Consider the following 20,906-nt stretch of genomic DNA (forward strand, 5'->3'; position numbering starts at 1 on the left):
TGTCTATTGACAGTCTTGCAGTCACAGAATCTTTGTTTATGAACAGCCTTGCAGTTACAGAAACTTTATCTATTGACAGTCTTGCAGTTACAGAGTCTTTGTCTATTGACAGTCTTGCAGTCAAAGAATCTTTGTCTATGGTTTGATTTCTTCTGGTTTTCTCCTATTTTCCGAACATGATTTAATTTTTTTGAAAAAATCTTGTGATCTTATAAAAGAAATTGTCTAGTTTCTTTTCGTCAAGTGATTAATTTGTCCATTTCCAGGGTAACTTTTTGTTCCCAGTGAGTCGAACTTCATGATGGCAATGTCAGATTTGACATATTCACATCAGTGTTGCCATATCTTGTAACTTAAGTACCAACTCTCGTATACACTTCAACAAGTTAGTCCATTATCAAACACGAAGGGAAATCGGTGATATATTATTTATAATCTTGATAATTTCTGAATATGTTATTGTTTTTTTATATTTTTGGAAAAATACTTTCTAATGTACGGTTGAAAAAGTAGATTCTATCTTTTGGTTAACCCAATCCACTGCTACCCGATAAATAAATAAAAATAAACGTTACTTCCTGTTTATGTCCTGGGAGTCTGTCGTTATGAAATGATAATCTCGTTTTTTTTTGAGATAATTATATTTCTAATTCCTTATATTCTATAAAAAAAAATATGTTCGTAAATAGGCCAATCATAATTGATTAAATGAAACCCGACGCAAATCTCGTACCCATAGAAAATACGAACCGAGAAGTGGGTGTGACGCCGCCGCCGCCGCCGTCGCCGCCACCAGCAAGATCTCCCGAGAGCGGGCCATTCCAATATGGCGCTGGCTACCGTTACCTGTATCGATCTGAGTCTGTACCTGCGTCGTTATAGCAACATATCATATACAGATACCTGCCTACGGACTCGGTAACCCCTCGCCCCACCCTCAGATGAAGGGTTGCAGGAGTTTCGTCCTGATAGTGACGAGAAAAGAGGCGCGGACGCGGAACGCTGCAGTGTAACAGGATGAAAATAAAATTGATGAAAAAAAAAACACACACACACACACAACGGTAAAATGATATTGCCGCAGAAAATTTTACTGGGAAATCGATGTTTTCCAATACGAGGACGGTCCGACTAAACAATTGTCGTTTCGAGTTGGTATAATAAACAAAGATACGGATATTTTTGTTATCGAAAGCTTTATTTCCATCCTGAAATATAAAATTTCCGGTAGCTAGAGCGTATTGTATTTTCTTTTTCTAAAATAGTCCAATTTTTATCCGACTTTCCTCCAAAACATCCTCAAACCTTCATCGAGCTTTCTTCGTACTTTACTGTCGGGATTTAACATCATTCCTGCCTTCCTCAAACTTTGAGTCTTCATCCCATAAAACTCGATCCCACCTCTATTCAATTTGTGTTCTTTAGCACACTGCAATCTGTTATTCACTGTCATCCTCTAAAAAAAGGACAGCTTGTCTTAATCTCCTTTTCAATGTGAAAATACTGAAAAGCAGATCATTAGATTCATTGATCTGAGCTGCTATCTCTGGGCCCCTGAGTCGTCGATTAAGTTTACTGATCAATACAAGACGTTTATCTTCAGTGGTGGTGGTTTTTCAAGACCGCAGAAGCTCTTGGTAGATGAATATTTGTTCAAGTGATTATTGAAAATCGAAATTATTCAAGATATTTGGATACTTTCTCGTCTAAAGTAGCAGTCCAAATGGTCTAGGTTTCTTATCGATAAGGGATTACGTAGACTAGATGATTACACACCAAGTGCATCACGATTTTCTGTGATTTCTCCAAGGCTTTCGAGGGAACACTTCTCGTATGGTTTAAGCCATACCTTACCAACAGAAGTCAGCTTGATAAGTCTTCTTGCAAGTCAATAGAATGTGGAGTGCCCCAAGGTTCGGTACTAATTCCTTTTTTTGTATCTATTTAGACATCAGTGGGAAAATATGTCTATTTGCAGATATCACTAGTTTCTTTTGGAACAATTTTGATCTCACGGTACTTCATAGGACCATATCCAGTGATTATAATCACCCTTTGTCTCAACGTTTCTAAAACCATTGACGTCGTCGACGTTGAATAGGGCTTGCTCCTTCTGTTTTGCGCTGAGATCAGTTTCCAAAGAACTGAATTCATCTACTTCTAATATATAACATAATAATTTATTATGCCTTTATGGAGTCGCAACCCCGATATGACCTTCCCTTCTATGGTACGTGTGGTGTAACTCAACTTGAACGATCTCCAAACTACAAAAGAGATCTGTTAGATATTTACTCGGATTAAACACCTTCCTTAATCATTTTTGAATCCGTTTGTCCGATTCGTAAGTCAGGTTCTCCAATTTTAGAAAGATCGTTGCACAATTATCAAATCACGTTCGGAATTGCTTAAAGGCTCAATACTGTACAATACGAAAAAAATGCACAATTATTTGCCAATTGGAATCAAATCGATATCATCTTTTCCCGCATTCCGCAATAATTTGATGTTATATTAACTGGAAAGTGCCTTCTACTTTGTAAATGACATCTATTCCAATAATAACCTTTATCTACTTACTCTAAGCTCGAAATTAGTTAAATGCTCAATACTTTACAATGCAAAAAATGCACAATCAGTTGCCAATTGGAATCAAATCGATATCATCTTTTCCCGCATTCCGCAATAATCTGAGTGCATATTTACTGGAAAGACTCTTCCTTTATTATTTATCTTTGAATCCGTTTGCCCGATTCTACATTTTAGAAAGATCGTTGCACAATTATCAATTTAGGAACGCGTAGCTCGATATGTAACTAGCTAATTCACGTTCGGAATTGCTTAAAGGCTTACTACTGTACAATACGAAAAAAATGCACAATTATTTGCCAATTGGAATCAAATCGATATCATCTTTTCCCGTATTCCGCAATAATTTGATGTCATAATAACTGGAACGTGCCTTCTACTTTGTAAATGACTTCTATTCCAATAATAACCTTTATCTACTTACTCTAAGCTCGAAATTAGTTAAAGGCTCAATACTTTACAATGCAAAAAATGCACAATCAGTTGCCAATTGGAATCAAATCGATATCATCTTTTCCCGCATTCCGCAATAATCTGAGTGCATATTTACTGGAAAGACTCTTCCTTTATTATTTATCTTTGAATCCGTTTGCCCGATTCTACATTTTAGAAAGATCGTTGCACAATTATCAATTTAGGAACGCGTAGCTCGATATGTAACTAGCTAATTCACGTTCGGAATTGCTTAAAGGCTTAATACTGTACAATACGAAAAAAATGCACAATTATTTGCCAATTGGAATCAAATCGATATCATCTTTTCCCGTATTCCGCAATAATTGATGTCATAATAACTGGAACGTGCCTTCTACTTTGTGAATGACTTCTATTCCAATAATAACCTTTATCTACTTACTCTAAGCTCGAAATTAGTTAAAGGCTCAATACTTTACAATGCAAAAAATGCACAATCAGTTGCCAATTGGAATCAAATCGATATCATCTTTTCCCGCATTCCGCAATAATCTGAGTGCATATTTACTGGAAAGACTCTTCCTTTATTATTTATCTTTGAATCCGTTTGCCCGATTCTACATTTTAGAAAGATCGTTGCACAATTATCAATTTAGGAACGCGTAGCTCGATATGTAACTAGCTAATTCACGTTCGGAATTGCTTAAAGGCTTAATACTGTACAATACGAAAAAAATGCACAATTATTTGCCAATTGGAATCAAATCGATATCATCTTTTCCCGTATTCCGCAATAATTGATGTCATAATAACTGGAACGTGCCTTCTACTTTGTGAATGACTTCTATTCCAATAATAACCTTTATCTACTTACTCCAAGCTCGAAATTAGTTAAAGGCTCAATAATTTACAACGCAAAAAATGCACAATAATTTGCCAATTGAAATCAAAACTTTGAAGGCGTATTTACTGGCAAGCGATTTCTACTCTGTAAATGATCAATTCGGAGCTTTTTGCTTTTTAATCTCGGGATTTGAAACATTTTTTTGGGATTGCCGTCTTTGATTATATCTTCAACCGTTCAAACATCTGGGTGATTCAATTTTTTTTGGGTGATTTTGTATATTATACGACTGTTCCCTTATTTCTTCAAATATATAAATTTTGAATTGTTACAATTTGATTATAAAAATCGAAGAAAAAATTACAGTTAATTAGATTTCATATGAAATAATTATATAAACATTGCGATTGTTTGTGTTGCTGATTATTATAATAAAAAGAGGAGAGTTTTCGTGTTATGCACGCTTTCTTGATTCGGAGATGAAACATTGGTATTTTGTTTAGCAGACCGAGAATTTTGTTTAATAGAAAATATCGAAATTGCTATAAATTTTACTATATTATATTATAGTTATATATCTACACATCTGTTTGGTTTTTAAATACTTGATTCTTGGTTATTTTCAATACACACATCGCTGAACTGACAAACGTTTTTTTTTTCATATTTTTCTTTCCTTTCAAATTACAAACATTAAAGGAAAATTAGTTCAATAAATAATTATATAATTACACCATTTTATAAACGTATGAATCGTTTATTATTCTATTTAAATAACTGATTATTCAACGGTGTGATTCAGGCTTACTACTTGCGAATTCTATCAAGCTAATAAAGGGTTTGATTGCCCAATACCCGCACCGAACCTCCCTATAAAACGCACATCAATTTTTGGACGAAGCAAGCAAGAATTACAAGGATAATTCCACAAAGAAAGCAAAGATTTTTGAAAAAATAATCGTATTCTCTTTTAACAAAAATAAAAATCGTCAAATTTCTCAAAATAACCATCAACAATCGACACCACCTCTTCATTATTGAAAAATCTTTAACCATTGGCCATTATTTCAAGTCTAGGGATAGAAATTAATCAGAGAGGGCTAAATCTGGTGAATAGGATGCATGAAGTAGCAATTCAAACCATTGTGTGAGCTGGCGCATTGTTTTTAGTCAATTGCGGTCTTTTTTGCTTGATGTCTTTGCTCAAACGTTGCAATAAGTTCGTTTAATGATAGTTCTCAATTTTTCAAGTAAGTTAATCAAAATTATCCCACGCGCATTACAAGAAACCGACTCCTGTAGAAGGAACAGTCTTTTTCTTGTTTGTACCTAGTTCTCCCTCTTCAGCCCATTGTATTGATTGTTATTTTATTTCGGGTGTGAAGTGATGGACCCACGTTTCATCCATGGTTATGAAACTGCTTTATTTTTGTGAAACACTCGATGGAAATGTTCCATTGTGAGCGATCCATCTCGGGCATATCCAAATTTTTAGTTAATATTCGATGTACTACACTTTCTGAAATGCCTACTACGTCTTCTAGTTCGCCCAATATCAGTCGACGATCATCCATCCATCATCTTCAACATTTCCGGAGTCTCCGTCGTTAGAATCTACCATCTTGTACATTGGTTGGGCTGAGGCCATCTTTAGGTTAGACCAGGTACTTCTGGGACAATCCTCGTATGATAATTGTTTCAATTGCGTTACGACGAAAAATTGTATTTTAAACGAAAAGAAAAACCGAAAATTGAAATTTTGGAGATAAAATACTATACAGAGGTATTAGATATGTAAAAAATAGGAAAACCAGCATTAAAAACGTCACAAAAACCCAATAATCAATTTCGTTTCTACGCTATTTATTTATAAATAAAAGTGAAAAGTTACATTACGTAAATTAACGTCGTTATGTTGATTTTTGATTGAATAGTCACCGAAGTGTTGAGATACGTTACCTAACGTAGCAATTAGCTTAATTTCGGTAGTTTCTTAATCATACTTTTAACTTGAATCCAAAATATTCATACATCAATTTTAATAAAAAAACCATTTTCATAAAAACGGCGTGATTGAATATATTTTTTATAAGAAGAATCCAAATCTTTCAATTAATTTGTTTTTCACTTTAATTCCTGGTACTTTGCCTGATTGGTTAGTGCCTTCTTCATAGATTGAAGTTCCTCGAACATCTGCGTTGTTTAGCGAGATTCCAAATCGTCCAGGGGTCCAAACAGAGCAAGGAGGTCTATTCAACGACACTAAAAACCCAGTTGATATTTCGGTCTCGTCAAAACGTTATAACTATTCAAGAATTTGCTTTTTTTTGAATTTGGCAGTTGGCGTTTGGTCAGCTGATCCGTATTGATTGATACTGATAATGATCTACAGTGTAACTTGCTTAATTAATCTGCTTCCGAGTCGAGTGGAGCTTCTGAGAGCTTTTTTTTTGCTAAAAATCATCGAATAACAGATTCTTCATGAATCGCCTCAGCTTAACTTCTTCATAAACTGAAGTTTTTTTATTCAGATGCGAACTGCGTTGTTTAGCGCGATTCTAAATCGTCCAGGGGTCCAAACAGAGCAAGGAGGTCTACTTGATCACGCTAAAAACCCAGTTGATATTTCGGTCTTGTCAAAACGTTATAACTATTCAAGAATTTGCTTTTTTTGAATTTTGGCAGTTGGCGTTTGGTCAGCTGACTCGTGACTTTTGAAACTGATATCAGCTTAAAGCTTCACTTGCTTAATTAAACGGCTTCCGAGTCGAGTGCAGCTCCTTGGAGCTTTTTTTTGCTAGAAATCATCGAATAACATATTCCTCATGAATCACTTCAGCTTAACTTCTTCATGAATGGAAGTTTTTTTATTCAGATGCGAACTGCGTGTTCTAAATCGTCCAGGGGTCCACTCGGTGCTTGTTGTCTGCCATAGAGGGTTTACTTGACGACGCTAAAAATCCAGTTGATATTTCCGCCTCGTCAGAACGTTATAATTATTCAAGAACTTGCGTTTTCTTTGAATTTTGGCACCGAAATTTAGTTTTGCATGTAAATAGCCCAGGGGGTAAACTCGTATCGAATTTATTTTCGATTGGTTTTTTTTTCATTTAAGTTTCCCTCTTGTAGGGCGTGGGCCCCACGTTGAAACATGTAGAAATATCGTTACGAATTTCATGTAATTTTATAAAATTTGATTTCCTGTTTTTACATAGATCTTACCGAGGTTATTCAAATCATTTAAACTTGAATACCTCACAAATATATAAATACGTCATTTAAAATCTAATAATTTAATTATTAAGGACTTTTTCGTTACAAACTAGCTAACGAACGAAATGTTATTTTTTTTTCTTCGTGATCGTCCAGTCGCACACACACAAACTTTCGTATTATGCAGGGTGACCATCGTACCATAACGAAAATTGTTATTTTAATGAAATCTTCTCCCCCAAGAACAACGATTTCATCTTCACACAGCGGAACTCAAATATCAACTTGTGAGCACGAAATGTGTCTCACTGTGTCTACCTTTCATTCTATTCTATCTTACTCGTAGTATATTCGGTTCCTTTGTCTCTTTAAAATCGACGAGAATTCTCAGACTGTTTACTTTCCGTTTTGCGATAATAATTGGTTATACAGGGTGAGTAGATAACATTAAAAAACAAAATTTCTCGTACTACTTCTCGTACGAGCCCTGTTGAACAGTTTATTCTATCGACCATTTCGTTCGGTGTTGCATATACCAAACTTTTAAAATATCCCGCGTTTTAACACCCCCTGTAAGTATTTTCAATAAATAATCACAATTTATGATAATTCTTGTCAGAATGTTTCTTTATAGCGAACGGTTTTCTTGATATACCATAAATTTCATCAAGTCAAACGAAAAGTATCTTTTTGTTAAATAATCGATTGGAAAATACATTTCTGCTATCTGTAGATTGTACAGGTTGTCCCTGTAAAAGTTACGGTGTATGTTATGATCAGAAATATTTTTCACTTTTTAATATATTTTCTAAAATCGTATTTATCAGTGTTTTCGTCTTCTTCTTTCTTCCATATTATTGTCTGTAATTCGATTTATATTTTGGTTCAATTTTTTCCACTTTGCCATACCCATTCGTGATGTCTTCGCTTCTTTCTTGGTTTAGTAGTGATTTTGTCGAGGTTCGCTTGAGGTCTTCAAGAGCTGTTTCTTTTTTGATGTTTTCGACTTGGCATAGGTCTGATTGTTGCTTTGTACTTCCATTTCTCCATAACTTGTTATGTCAATTCCACTCGACTCCCATTCTGGTCTAAAAACACTCGGTAAATCAAGTCCTATCCATTTAAGATATGATATCAGTGACTTGGTCGAGTTTGAAAAGATTTTGACCCTATAAATATCAAATTATTTCATGATAAAGCTATAGAAGATTTTCTCAACACGTAACTTTGATTTTCGAGATTTATATAAGCTTAACGTATCTTTCTATTGATGGAAGCTTTTGAAAATGTTCTACATTTCGTTCTTGGTCACAGCTAATCATTTTGAGTGGAATTCTGGAATGCTATACCTGCTTGTGGTCTTCAAATGCCTTTGAGCCAAGATATACCCATATATATCAGCTAACAGCGCCACCTAAATTGAGGTTTTTTGATTCAGACGCGAACTGCGTTATTTAACGAGACTCTAAATCGTCCAGGGGTCCAAAAAGAGCAGGGAGGTCTACTTGACGACGCTAAAAACCCAGTTGATATTTCGGTCTCGTCAAAACGTTATAAGTATGCGTTGTTTAACGAGATTATAAACCGTCCAGGGGTCCAAACAAAGCAAGGAAGTTTACTTGACGACCCTAAAACCCCTGTTGATAGTGCGGTCTCGTCGAATCTTTAAAATTATTCAAGGACTTGCTTTTTTCTTTGAATTTATAGCCTTAGAAGATTTTCTCAACATGTTAGAACAAAGTGGATAAAGCGTCTCGGTTTACACTAGATGTTTTCGCGAGAAATTTTGTTTTATTTCGGTTAGGCGTTAATAACGAAGCAGATTTATAATATTTCTATGAAATACGCAATGAAATTGCATTTTATTAGATTTATTTCGTTTAATTCATAGAGAATGGTGTATAAAATCAATCGCACCTCGTATGGTTAACGGTTAAAATTTCTGTGAAATCCCTATCGTAGATTATATAATATAACAATAATCAATATTGTGAGAGCGATCAGAATTGAGAAAAATGATGCTGTTATCTTATCGAAATAATAATATTGACAAAATTTCATACAGACAAATATCAATATTCATGAATATATCATTGAATAAACGAAAATCGATGTTTTTGTTTAAAAAATATCGAAAAAATAAATAAAATAGAAAATTTACTTACTAATAAGTATTAAAAAATTTGGTATCACACACAAACAACTTTATTCGTTGATGTTTAATGTCCTGCGTTCGTATACCTTTCAAAATCTAGTCTAGAAGCTCGATACCAGATAAAACATTTATCAATAGGAGAAGTTATTGCAAAAAATTCACCAACTTCTTTCAGATATTTTCTAGTTTTTTAATGATTGATAATAAAAAAGAATTTAAACGTTTAAATCGAGCGAAACTATTATTTCAATATAACGAAATAAGTTAATTAGTTTAATATTATTAAAAAAAAATTTTATTCTTTATTAGTTAACAATTTTAAAACCAAATAATGCCCGAAACTTCTTATTGAAAATGTTTTTTAATTGATTTTATTCGAGGTCCAAGCAAATAAAATTGCTTCTCATCATTTACTTCCAAGCAATTACATCAAATAATTTTGAAATTATTGTACTCTTGTAAGGACATTATAATTAGTGCCACGAAATTTATCCATCTTTTATTTTTTGGTCCGGTTTGATAATTTTCCTGGATTATATGAAAGTTTCTAAACATACAGTAAATCTTTCAAAAAAAGTCGTAGAAAATAACTTTTACCATAAAATGGAATGGAATTTCGGTTAGCCGCCTAAAAGTCTCGATTTAATCCCCATTGATATTTTTTTAGTCTATTACCTCAAAGAAAGTCTGTTTTCGATTTGTTTCGTTGAAATATAACGATGGGAATACAAAAAATCAGTTGTTTACAAAATTTCTTATCGGTTTTGAATTTTCCGCCCAATTTTCGTAAACCAATTTTCAGTGAGCTTCTTTATCCAAAGTTTCCCTCTTTTTTTGGTATTTTTTCTTGTTTTTCTGCCTAAACTTGACTTTCTTTCAATCGAAATACCTAGACAGATATCTTAAATTATTTATCAGCATTAATCGTAAAATATTTCTTCACATCTTGATTTGATTAATAAAACGTCTTCTTTTAGATTTTTTCATACTTGAAACTAAACTTCTAACAGTGACGTTATGTGACATTTGACATTTGACACCTATCAAATTACGGGAACCAATTTACTTGCTAAACTGTCTATGAAATCTTATTTTAGAATAGAATTACCCTGTAAGTATATGTATCGATAAAGGAAATTGAACCACCCTGTTAAAACTAATCGACTTGAAGGCTTTTCGTCGACTACTTACTATTATAAATACCATAATAACCTGCATTATTAGCCCAACTCACAGCGGGAGGGTGCAATCCTATGATTGCCCTGTCAGATGCTCTTTTTCGCACGAACACAAAGTTTCATCCCCATCCCCAGGAAGTGAAGTCAGTCTAAGGTATAAAAATGTATGTGTGTGGTGGTTGTTTTGTTTGTTATTGGGTGGCGTTAGTTAATAAACTGTACCAACCTATCTCATTGTACGGACTATCATCTCTATATAAAAGGTTCTGAAAAGCGCCCCATTCATCATCTAAATTGGGTTTGGTTCGAGTTCAGGGCCGTATCGATGCGATAAATAAGAATAATACAATATTTAGTTATAGTGTGTGCAAAATCAATTCCACTTTCGAGCTCAAACTATCTGCTTTGTACACGTAAATTAGTAAATAAATTTGTTTATCTACTTCTATTTAATAATATGTCGATTATCCGGTTGCTTTTAAGCCAAAAATAATATTTACAAACGAACAATAAAATCAAAAATATTAATAAAAATATAAAAATAAAAATATAAAAAAAATTAATAAGATCAATGATTGCGTACGTCATGGAAACAACTGTCATAAATAAATAGGAAGAAGAATTACAGAAAATGGCAATTGACATGTGTCAAGTCGTTTGTCAAATTTTTTAAAACAAAATTAAATAATTAGTTTTACAGACGATCAACGATTTGTGTCTGTGAGATATTGAAAAAAAAAATAAACCTGTCAAATCAAATGGAAATAGAAAACAAGAAGTAATGCACTTGAAAAAAGGATTTTTAAGCGATAGCCATAATCGAAAGGATTGAAAGTCTTGATGATGATGATAAGGCTATTTCATACGACACAACAAATATGTCTGCTACTATAAATTCCTTTGTTATTTTTCGTTATTATATACACATAATTGACTTAATTTTCTATAAGAAACAAAATGTTTGTGCTTGGATGAGTACAAATTACACATAAATCTGTTAGCAAAACAGAGAGGTTTCGTTTTGTTGAAAATTTTATCTAAACGTTTGTAGTACTCTAATAATTTAATTAAAAAAGGAAAATTCACATATAAAAAAATCAATTAGGATTAAACAAATATATCAGAAACATCATTAAACCAAAAAAGAATCATCTAAGAATACTGAAAATTGAATATAAAATACTAAAACAGATGCTAATTTAGGTCAAAGTTGTGGAAGAAGATACCTCAGATCCTGAGTGCCTTCTAATCTTCAATGACTGATCCCCAGAATACTCGATGGGAATGAAAACTGGTGAAATGGATTGTGGAAATTAATAAAGAAACTTGATCATCCAAGCTAGAAGTAGTTTCAAATACCTTCCAGCTGATTTCAATTTTCCAATTTTTGTTCAAGCGATTTCCCCGATTTATCTGTTTGATATTCAATATTCTTGCTTTTGGTACCAGCTCCACATCTTTAGAAATGTGAAGTTTTTTCCTGGTGGAAGACATCCAATTTCCATATTGGATCCATAGTGATGTTCAAATTTAAGTAGAAATATCAAGTAAAACGATGATAAAAGCATCAAGGATCGTCATGAAGCAAGATTTTGGAGAGAGAATTTAGAAAATAAAATGGAAATAAGAATCGAAATAACAACAGGAAGAATAAGATAGAAGGCTCATGGTACAAGGTTAATGGGGAGCTATGGAACAAAATATATAAACAAAGAGAAATCTATATAACGGAGACTGGATAAAACATCAGTTACAACTGAAGAACTTTTACATTAAGTACTTTGTTCAAAACTACACCCTAAAACACTGAACCAAGAAGTACAAAGGAATGGGAATTCCAATCAGCAAGGAACTTCTGGATGACCCAAGTAATTATAGCACAGGATGAGACGGATCTGGGTTATACTTTAGGGAAGGAGGAAAATCAGCGATGACGTCAGAAAATACTGGGTGGTTGAAAAAACTTACCGACTGGAGTCAAATTGGTAGAAGGAAATCCAGAAAATCTCCACGAGATTAATCAATGGAAAAAAGGTGATTGGGAAGATGTAGGCAGATGGAGAACACGATTGAGAAAAGGGATATGAAAACGCTAAAAATAAGAAACGAAACACCAACAACAAAAAGAATATGAAGACAAGTTAAAAGAAGATTCCTTCCAATCAGAAAATTGTTTTTATTAAATATTGTGGATGACCAAGTAATTATACCACTGGATGAGGAGGATCTGGATTATACGGTGGGGAAGTTAAAGGAGGAAAATCAGCGATGACGACAGAAAATACCGGGTGGTTTGAAAAAACTTACCGATTGGAGTCAAATTGGTAGATGGAAACGAGAAGATCCAGGAAATCTCGACGAGATTAATCAATGGAGAAAGGGTGATTGGGAGGAAGCTTCAGAGATAAAAAGAAAAGTCAGAATTTAGGATGCGATGAGGTAAAATAGACAAAGTGAACTAGATCATGTCGAAGGAATTCTTGAGTAGCATACAGGGTGAGAAAAAAAAACAACTACTAGAGCTTAAAATATATGACACGAGGGTTGTGGCTAAGGGATTAAACATTATAAGGTTCTATTATAAGAAAAATATATAAATCAGATACAAAATCAATCACCATATGTTCGCCGAAGAGAAATTTCATTACTAATTCTTGAAATATTTAACCAAAGAAATTAACACGCGAATCGAGTTTCCAATTAACTACCCCACCATATTCATTCGAAATTATTCACACCTAAATTTTTTTTCGAGCTTCATTGAATTCAAAATATCCATCGAATTATTTTCATCGTATTCGTTTTGATATATATATCAATAAAACAATTGAATTGTTTACTTTCAAAGAACTCGTTTTGTTTATAAGACGTGAAAGCTCGATAGAAACAGGTACATATTTTAAACAAACATTATTTAAACTATAATAATCGGTAGCAATGATATTAATGACGAGTTTGTTTTTAAAATGACGCACTGAACATTTTAAACGATCCACTGATAAACCGAAAGTATTCAATCTATTTTATTTACTCGCAAGATGTATTGAAGCAGCCGGTCGATAAATTCTTATTTTCGATTAGCACACGTACTAAAATTTTACTCAAAAACACGTCCATCGTACTTCTAACTAAAAAAACCATAAAACTACGATTATATTCTCGAAGAAAAACGATAGGGTTGATGTTGCAGGTCAAAAACAACATTAAAAACAAATAATTTATGGATAGAAGGGATTTCAACCATCTTTGATTTATCCTCCACAAGATCAGTATGAAAATTTGGTGATTTTTGAAAATTTCGGACATTTCGAAGTTGTTTGTTAATCGTATAAGAACAACAAGCAACGAGATCGTCTAAAAAGTTTACCAAATGGTACTAGAAGATATATTAAAGATCCGAATAAAAAAAATAATTAAAACAATGGACTGAAAATGGATAACTGACTTCCGAAAAGACTGTTCCAACAACAGGAACGTGTTTAAGCAAAATCATCCGTATTGTTAACTACGAGATACCTGATTTGACCTAGAGATGGCGGTGGTTGTTTTAAAATTACCACGCAAGTTTCAAATTTGAAGACTGAAGACGCTACATTGTTTGGTATTTGTTTGGCAGCCATCAAACAATACGTTTATTTGAAAGGCCTCAGTCCAACCAATCTGGAAGCTTAATTAGATTCTACTCTGGGTGAGACAAGGCCGTACAGGACCAGCATCGCAGTGATGACTCCAGAAATATTGACGAAAATCCACAAAGCGGGACTGGATGTTCAAGCGAGCTAGCTGTCATAGTAGGCATGTCAAAAAGTGCAGTACATCGCATGTTAACTGAAAATTTGGATACGAGAAAGCTGTGCGCAAGATGGATGCCGCGTTTGCTCACAATTGAAAAAAACAGCGTCGTGAAAATGTTTCCATCGCGTGTTTGACACTTTTTCATAACCGTGGATGGAATGTGTATACATCATACACACCCGAACCAAAATAACAATCAAAACAATGGACTGAAGAGGGAGGACTAGGTTCAAAGACCGTTCCAACTGCAGGCAAGGTCATGGCGTCGGTTTTTTGATATGCGCGTTTTGATAATTTTCAATTACTATATTGTAAAAAGGAAAAACTTTCAACCGGCGACGTTTGAGAGAAGATATCAAGCAAAAACGTCGTCACGCTTCCTATTCGCCAGAATCAGTTTCCTCGTATCATTTTATTTCTCCAGACTTAAAAAAATGACTCCTTGGTCAAAGATTTTCCAACAATGAGCTTCAAAATCGTTATTCCAATTATCAAAAGTATTGAAATAAAGTTTGTATTGCTACCATACCAGATTTAGTCCTCTCAGATTATTTTCTAAATACAATAATGGTTCAAGATTCCTCAATCACGAAGAAGCGATGTGAATAATTAATAAAAAGTCAAATTTTAGTATAAAAAGGGAGGTAAACAAAATATTATCAGATCGAGTACTTCGACAAATCTCATATTTTATTTCGAAATATTGGAAAAATAATGATAACAAAACAAAATAAACTGAAATAGAATAAAATATTAGGAGAAATATATAAAGTTAGACAAAAAGATAAATTTCTGTACGAAAAATTGAAACAAACGTCACTATAGACAAATAAATAATCAGCTTCGGCATTAACTACTCACCCCTAGTAGTTACCTAGGTAACGTCCACGTATACATACGCTATCGAACTAAGATTTATTTTAAGGGTGTCTGTTAGACCCTAATAGATATTGGTAGTGGGTTGTTTAATGAATTTTTCTATTAAAATGTTTATAAAAGTGATCCCAGTGATTATTTATTTCATGACAGTGGGTTGAACGTTATGAATATCAAAATATGCTAAAATAAACCGACTTTTTAGTCATTAAGCAGCTCTCGAGACTGATTAACTTCAAAATTCTGAAATCTCCACCTTTGAAACGAACCCACAATCATCTCAAAAGTTCGAACTCACCTAAATTAACCCTTACAGTGAAGGGAATTGAATTTAACTATAAAAAAATTGCGCCTAGGTTCCAAATTTTTAATAGCCTTTTAAAGACACTTCTAACTATTGCCTAGCACTCAAATAATGCAAATATGGTGGAGAGATCCTCATAGATGACATGATATTAACAATTATCCATACAAATTGGAGAACTGAAAAAATGTCAGTCAATTAGACGTGAATACAAAAAACAAACGTCATCCAAAACGTCGTATCTTCACATTATGACCATCACGGATGATCCTAGTGCTGATGGTGCATGGAGAAGATCTAAAACAGCAGACCACGTGTTCTATGAGTGCCTAACACTCTCACGAGCGCGCTGCAAACGCATCAGCAAGACTCACAGCTTGCCTAGCGACATATAAAGATTCAAGCAGACCACGTCATCTGTGAGTGCCCAGCACTTCCACGAGCGCGCTGCAAGAATTTAAGCAAAACTCACAGTTTGTCCATAGACATCCAAAGATTCAAGCAGACCACGTCATCTGTGAGTAGCCAGCACTTCCATGAGTGCGCTGCAAACATTTAAGCAAAACTCACAGTTTACCCAGAGACATCCAAAGATTCAAGCAGACCACGTCATCTGTGAGTACCCAGCACTTCCATGAGCGCGCTGCAAACATTTAAGCAAAACTCACAGTTTGTCCATAGACATCCAAAGATTCAAGCAGACCACGTCATCTGTGAGTGCCCAGCACTTCCACGAGCGCACTACAAACACTGTAGAATGTCATTAAACTTCAAGTTTCGCCCTGTATAATTCACCCCCAAGAATAAAATTCTAATGAGACAATGGCTAACGTTTTATCTTTTGAATGATGCCTAAAAGACATCGATATCCCTCAAAGTACTTTATATATTCAATTTTATATACAAGCATGTCAGGAATTTTTTGAAAATTTTTCTACCAATAAATTGAAGATGTGGAAATTCGTATATTGGGAACAAAAGCTAAAAGCAGCCGTTGCAGCTAAGAAAATTGAAGTGGAGGACACGTTTAATGAGCAAACGGTATTTAATTGTGGGATTTTAAGGTTAGAAGGACTCCCACCACTATCGAACTCCCTTTAATATCATTAGATAAGATTTATTACTAGCGATGTAAAATGAATTTGTCTAAACACTCCGACATGGAAAATAAGTTGTAAAACAACCAGAACTCGTTGGAAAGATAGATCGATCCGAGCAGAAAGTTTTGATACGTGTCTGGAGGTATTATGAAGATCTAGTGCCCTTTAAAGTCATATCAGATGGTCGAGCTACCAAATTCGAGGTATACAGTGAATATATGAGGTTTTTCCGGGAAAATTTCCATTAGAATCCTTTTGGTTCAGATCCGTGATGATGTTGAATATGCAATGCGACAATCCTCAAAAAATTTGCGGGTACAAACCGTTTCAAATCATTTATAATAATAATTGAACATTGGAATTTGATATTGTTCATGAGACACCCTTTATAAATTTCAGAAAAGATTTTTTAAATGAATTAACCAAAAAAACCAGTTAAAAAGTTTTAAAAACAATGTAACGTACAACTCATAAATATTTAATAGAAATATAATTTTTATTTGAACAAAAAATATTAATATTAATAAATACCTCGAATATAAATAGTTTTCGAATTACTAAAAAATTTTGGTTGCTTTTGAAATTAAGATGTTGAGAAACCTTCGGCGAAAAACTAACTAAATCAATAATTTAATCAGAAAAAAAAAGAAAACGTACCTTAACCATCTCCCGGATAAATCCATGATACTTTTTTCAAACACTGATGTTTCAATGAAAATTTTCCCGAAAAAAAAAATTCACAATAAAGTCCGTCGAACCGATTCAAACATCACCAAACTGTCCAATGACAATTAATATTGACAATGTAGTAGCAGGTAAACCGATTCTAAAGACGTCGAACGTATGAATGTTGAGAGTTGAGATCAAGTATTCTCGTTTAGTCTCGCGCAACTCTCATTGGTCGCTCTCCGGTAGTGGGGATACAGGTGAGAGACAGGTGACAAGGAAAACGATCACCGAGGATACTTGGGTTAAGCGAAGATAGAACGATCCGCAGCATTTGTTTTTTAGATAAGGTGATTCCACGTTGATGACAGATATATAATTTAGTTTAAAATAATTATTGGAAACCGAAAAATTATTAATATTTATTTTAACAAGAGATTTTTTGAAATTAAATTGATATATGAATGTATTTATATGATAAAATAATTTTTCTCTACAATAAAATAGATTTTGTGTAACAAAAATTGTTTGGAATCAATTTTTCAAAGTTAAAAATTAGAATATCTTCAAAAAATCGTTTTTTCTATCGAATACAACAAAAAAAAAAGATTTAATTTACGTTTAAACTAACTCCAATAACATTCATACTCTCTCTCACTATTACTTGAAGATTGAAGCTAAATAATCCACAAAAATTGATGAATTGTTTCATCTTTCTAATCCTCTGTAGATAAACATCGAAAAAAATATCATTGACATGTTTCGTAGTTCCTTCGCTGTTCGCTCGGGTAGGCTTCTATTGAATTGAGCATCCATCGTATTCTCCTGATTTATCTCCCTGTTATAATTTGTTTGATGTCTCGTATGTATTTTTTTGTAGAATTAAAGTTTTTTTATCAAATAATCAATCCGAAAATGCTAAAAACATTATTCGTATCTCATTTTGTCTTCCATTCCCCTTTTATGTTTTTTTTCTTCTTATTTCAATCCCTCTCCTAGTATTCTTTTTATTATTTATAGTTTCGTTTTCTTCCCGTATTTCGCTTATATAATTTATCCATTTTCTTTTCGATTTACTTCTTTATATATCACTTTCCGCTTCAAATCGCATTTTTTTTAAATTTGGTATTCCATCCATTTTTATATTTATTACATTTTGTCCTTCTTCCTTTTCTTTATTATTATTTTTATTATTATATTCGTCCCACTTTGTCCTTTTTCTCTTATTATTTTCTTTCCTTCATTGTTCTATTCATGTTTACATTCGTTTCATTTTGTCCTTCTTTCTTTATGTTTAATTTTTACTTATCTACACACACACATCTCTATATCTTTCTATGGTCTTTTCTTTATTATTATTTTCATTATTATATTCGTCCCACTTTGTCCTTTTTCTCTTATTATTTTCTTTCCTTCATTGTTCTATTCATGTTTACATTCGTTTCATTTTGTCCTTCTTTCTTTATGTTTAATTTTTACTTATCTACACACACACATCTCTATATCTTTCTATGGTCTTTTCTTTATTATTATTTTCATTATTATATTCGTCCCACTTTGTCCTTTTTCTCTTATTATTTTCTTTCCTTCATTGCTCTATTCATGTTTACATTCGTTTCATTTTGTCCTTCTTTCTTTATGTTTAATTTTTACTTATCTACACACACATATCTCTATATCTTTCTATGGTCTTTTCTTTATTATTATTTTCATTATTATATTCGTCCCACTTTGTCCTTTTTTCTCGATGTGTAATTTTCACTTTCATTTCCTTATCTTCATGTCTCTCTATGGAATTTTCTTTTATTATTTTCTCTCCTTCATTATTCTTTTCATTTTTAAATTCTTTCCATTTTGTCCTTTTTTATTTATGTTTAATTTTCTCTTATATAAACACATTTCTATATCTCCTTATGATATTTTCTCTTATTTTTCACTTTTCTTTATTTCTATTTCGATTTTTACATTTCTCTTTGTCCTTCTATCCAATTTTCACTAGCATATTGCCCTTAAAATTTCGTTTATTTATATTTCTTTTAACCAATTTATTGTACAATTTTTTTTATATGTTATTCTACTTTCTTTTTTCATCCTGTTATTCACAATTTATCTATGGTAATGTTTGATCTTTTGTTAAAAATAATCCCCCAATGAAATAAGTCAAAACTTTTTGTAGCAGGTTCACATTTTCAAGGGTAGTTATTCATTTAAAGCCCATTGTGTGAGCAGGTTACAAGTAAGCTTTTGAGGGTTGTGTAATACTCGTTGAATTTTTTTTATTATTTGTATTTAAGTCTTTTCCCCTTATAAATTGGAAATTTTTGGCAACAAATCGTAGAGAAATTTATGTAGTTTAAAAAAAAAATAATTTCTATCAATAATTTTCCTAAAAACTAATGAAAAATATGAAAATTCATTTATTCATTCATTCGGGACGTGTAATAAAAATAATAAAAAATAATAAGTATTGTGTGGAAATGGTTTTTTAAAATTTTGAAAATTCGAAAAGACGCCCACCTAATCGAACCAATGGAAAATTAATAAAAAAAACCGAATAAAACCCATCGACAAAACAGCTGAATAGTTTTTGTTTTCACTTCTATTGATTTCAAATTCTCTGTTGCAGTTTATGTTTTGTGTCTCAAGGGCCAATTAAGATATCAAACTAATAAATTTATGATCTCAGATCATGTTTAATGTTTCGAAATTTTCAGGCTTCTGCGGAGTCTTCTTCAGTGTTATTTTTTCCTGTTCGAAAACTAAAAAAATATTTAAGAATATTCATTATTTATTTATATACCTGGCAACTTTTCCCATGCGAGAAAATCGAGATCTGTTTTCCAGAACGATTAGTAAATCATTATCTAAATTGATTCCTATATTAGTCTCGCTAAGACTCTTTATCTCTTCATTAGGTTAAATTCCAAATTAGAGAAGAGACATTCTTTTATTTCCTGCGTGTGGACTGAATTCATTGGCGTCGCTATTAGAAAAAAAAACTTTTTTTCTTTGAAGCTTAACTTTAACATCAAAAGTTATGGTCAACCCTCGTTGGCTCTTTATTCTACTTTAATTGTGATTCATCAATTCTTTCTTCTGCTTTTTCAACAATTTTTTCTCCCGATCTTCACAAATACAACTCGGGATGGGGATATTTCAGTTAAACGAAAAGGTGGTACAAAACAAATTGCTTCGAATAAATGATTTTCAATTTAAAACCAGAGATTACAAAAAAGTTGCAAAATTTATATTTATACGTTTTTTGGAGTTCTTTTTGTCTTCTTTTTAAACATGTTTTTCTCTTTCTTAGTTTATTTTTGTGTTTCTTTTGATCTATATTTTCTTCTTTCGCAGTTTATTCCTATTCTCTCACTTTCGATCTATGTTTTCTTTTTGTAGTTTGTTTTATCTTCCTTTTGATCAGTTTTTCTCACTCTTAGTTTATTTTTTCGTTTTTCTGTTGCTCTATGTCTTTCTCTTTATTAGTTTTTATCCCTGTCTTCTTTTCTATTACTTTTGGTATATGTTTTTTGTAGTTTCTTTTGTTTCCTTTTTAATCGTGTTTTTCTCTTTTTCAGTTTGTTTTTTGTCTTTCTTTTAATCTGTTTTTCTCACTCTTAGTTAATTTTTTTCGTTTTTCTGTTAATCGATGTCTTCTTCTTTATTCATTCATTCTTTCATTATTTCATTTCTTTCATCATCCTTTTGATCTAGATTTTCCTCTGTATTAGTTTTACTTTTTCATCCTATTGATTTATGTTTTTCTCTTTTG

The 20,906-nt window shown here is 32.6% G+C and overlaps 1 protein-coding gene across 2 annotated transcripts in view; it reads right to left on the reverse strand.

Annotated features, from left to right (window-relative positions):
* Positions 1 to 17,319, reverse strand: part of LOC130447716 (ras-responsive element-binding protein 1) — a 43,886-nt gene extending 26,567 nt beyond the window's left edge. The window contains exon 1 of one of the 2 annotated variants that reach the window (XM_056784683.1): positions 17,126 to 17,319. The gene's annotated coding sequence lies outside the window, so the exon portion shown is untranslated. Of the gene's footprint in view, positions 1 to 9,225; positions 9,327 to 17,125 lie in introns of those variants that run through there. The other variant, XM_056784684.1, reaches the window with a different exon arrangement.
* Positions 17,320 to 20,906: the final 3,587 nt, after the last annotated feature.

This window comes from Diorhabda sublineata, chromosome 8, assembly GCF_026230105.1.
Source record: "Diorhabda sublineata isolate icDioSubl1.1 chromosome 8, icDioSubl1.1, whole genome shotgun sequence".
Classification (NCBI taxonomy): domain Eukaryota; kingdom Metazoa; phylum Arthropoda; class Insecta; order Coleoptera; family Chrysomelidae; genus Diorhabda; species Diorhabda sublineata.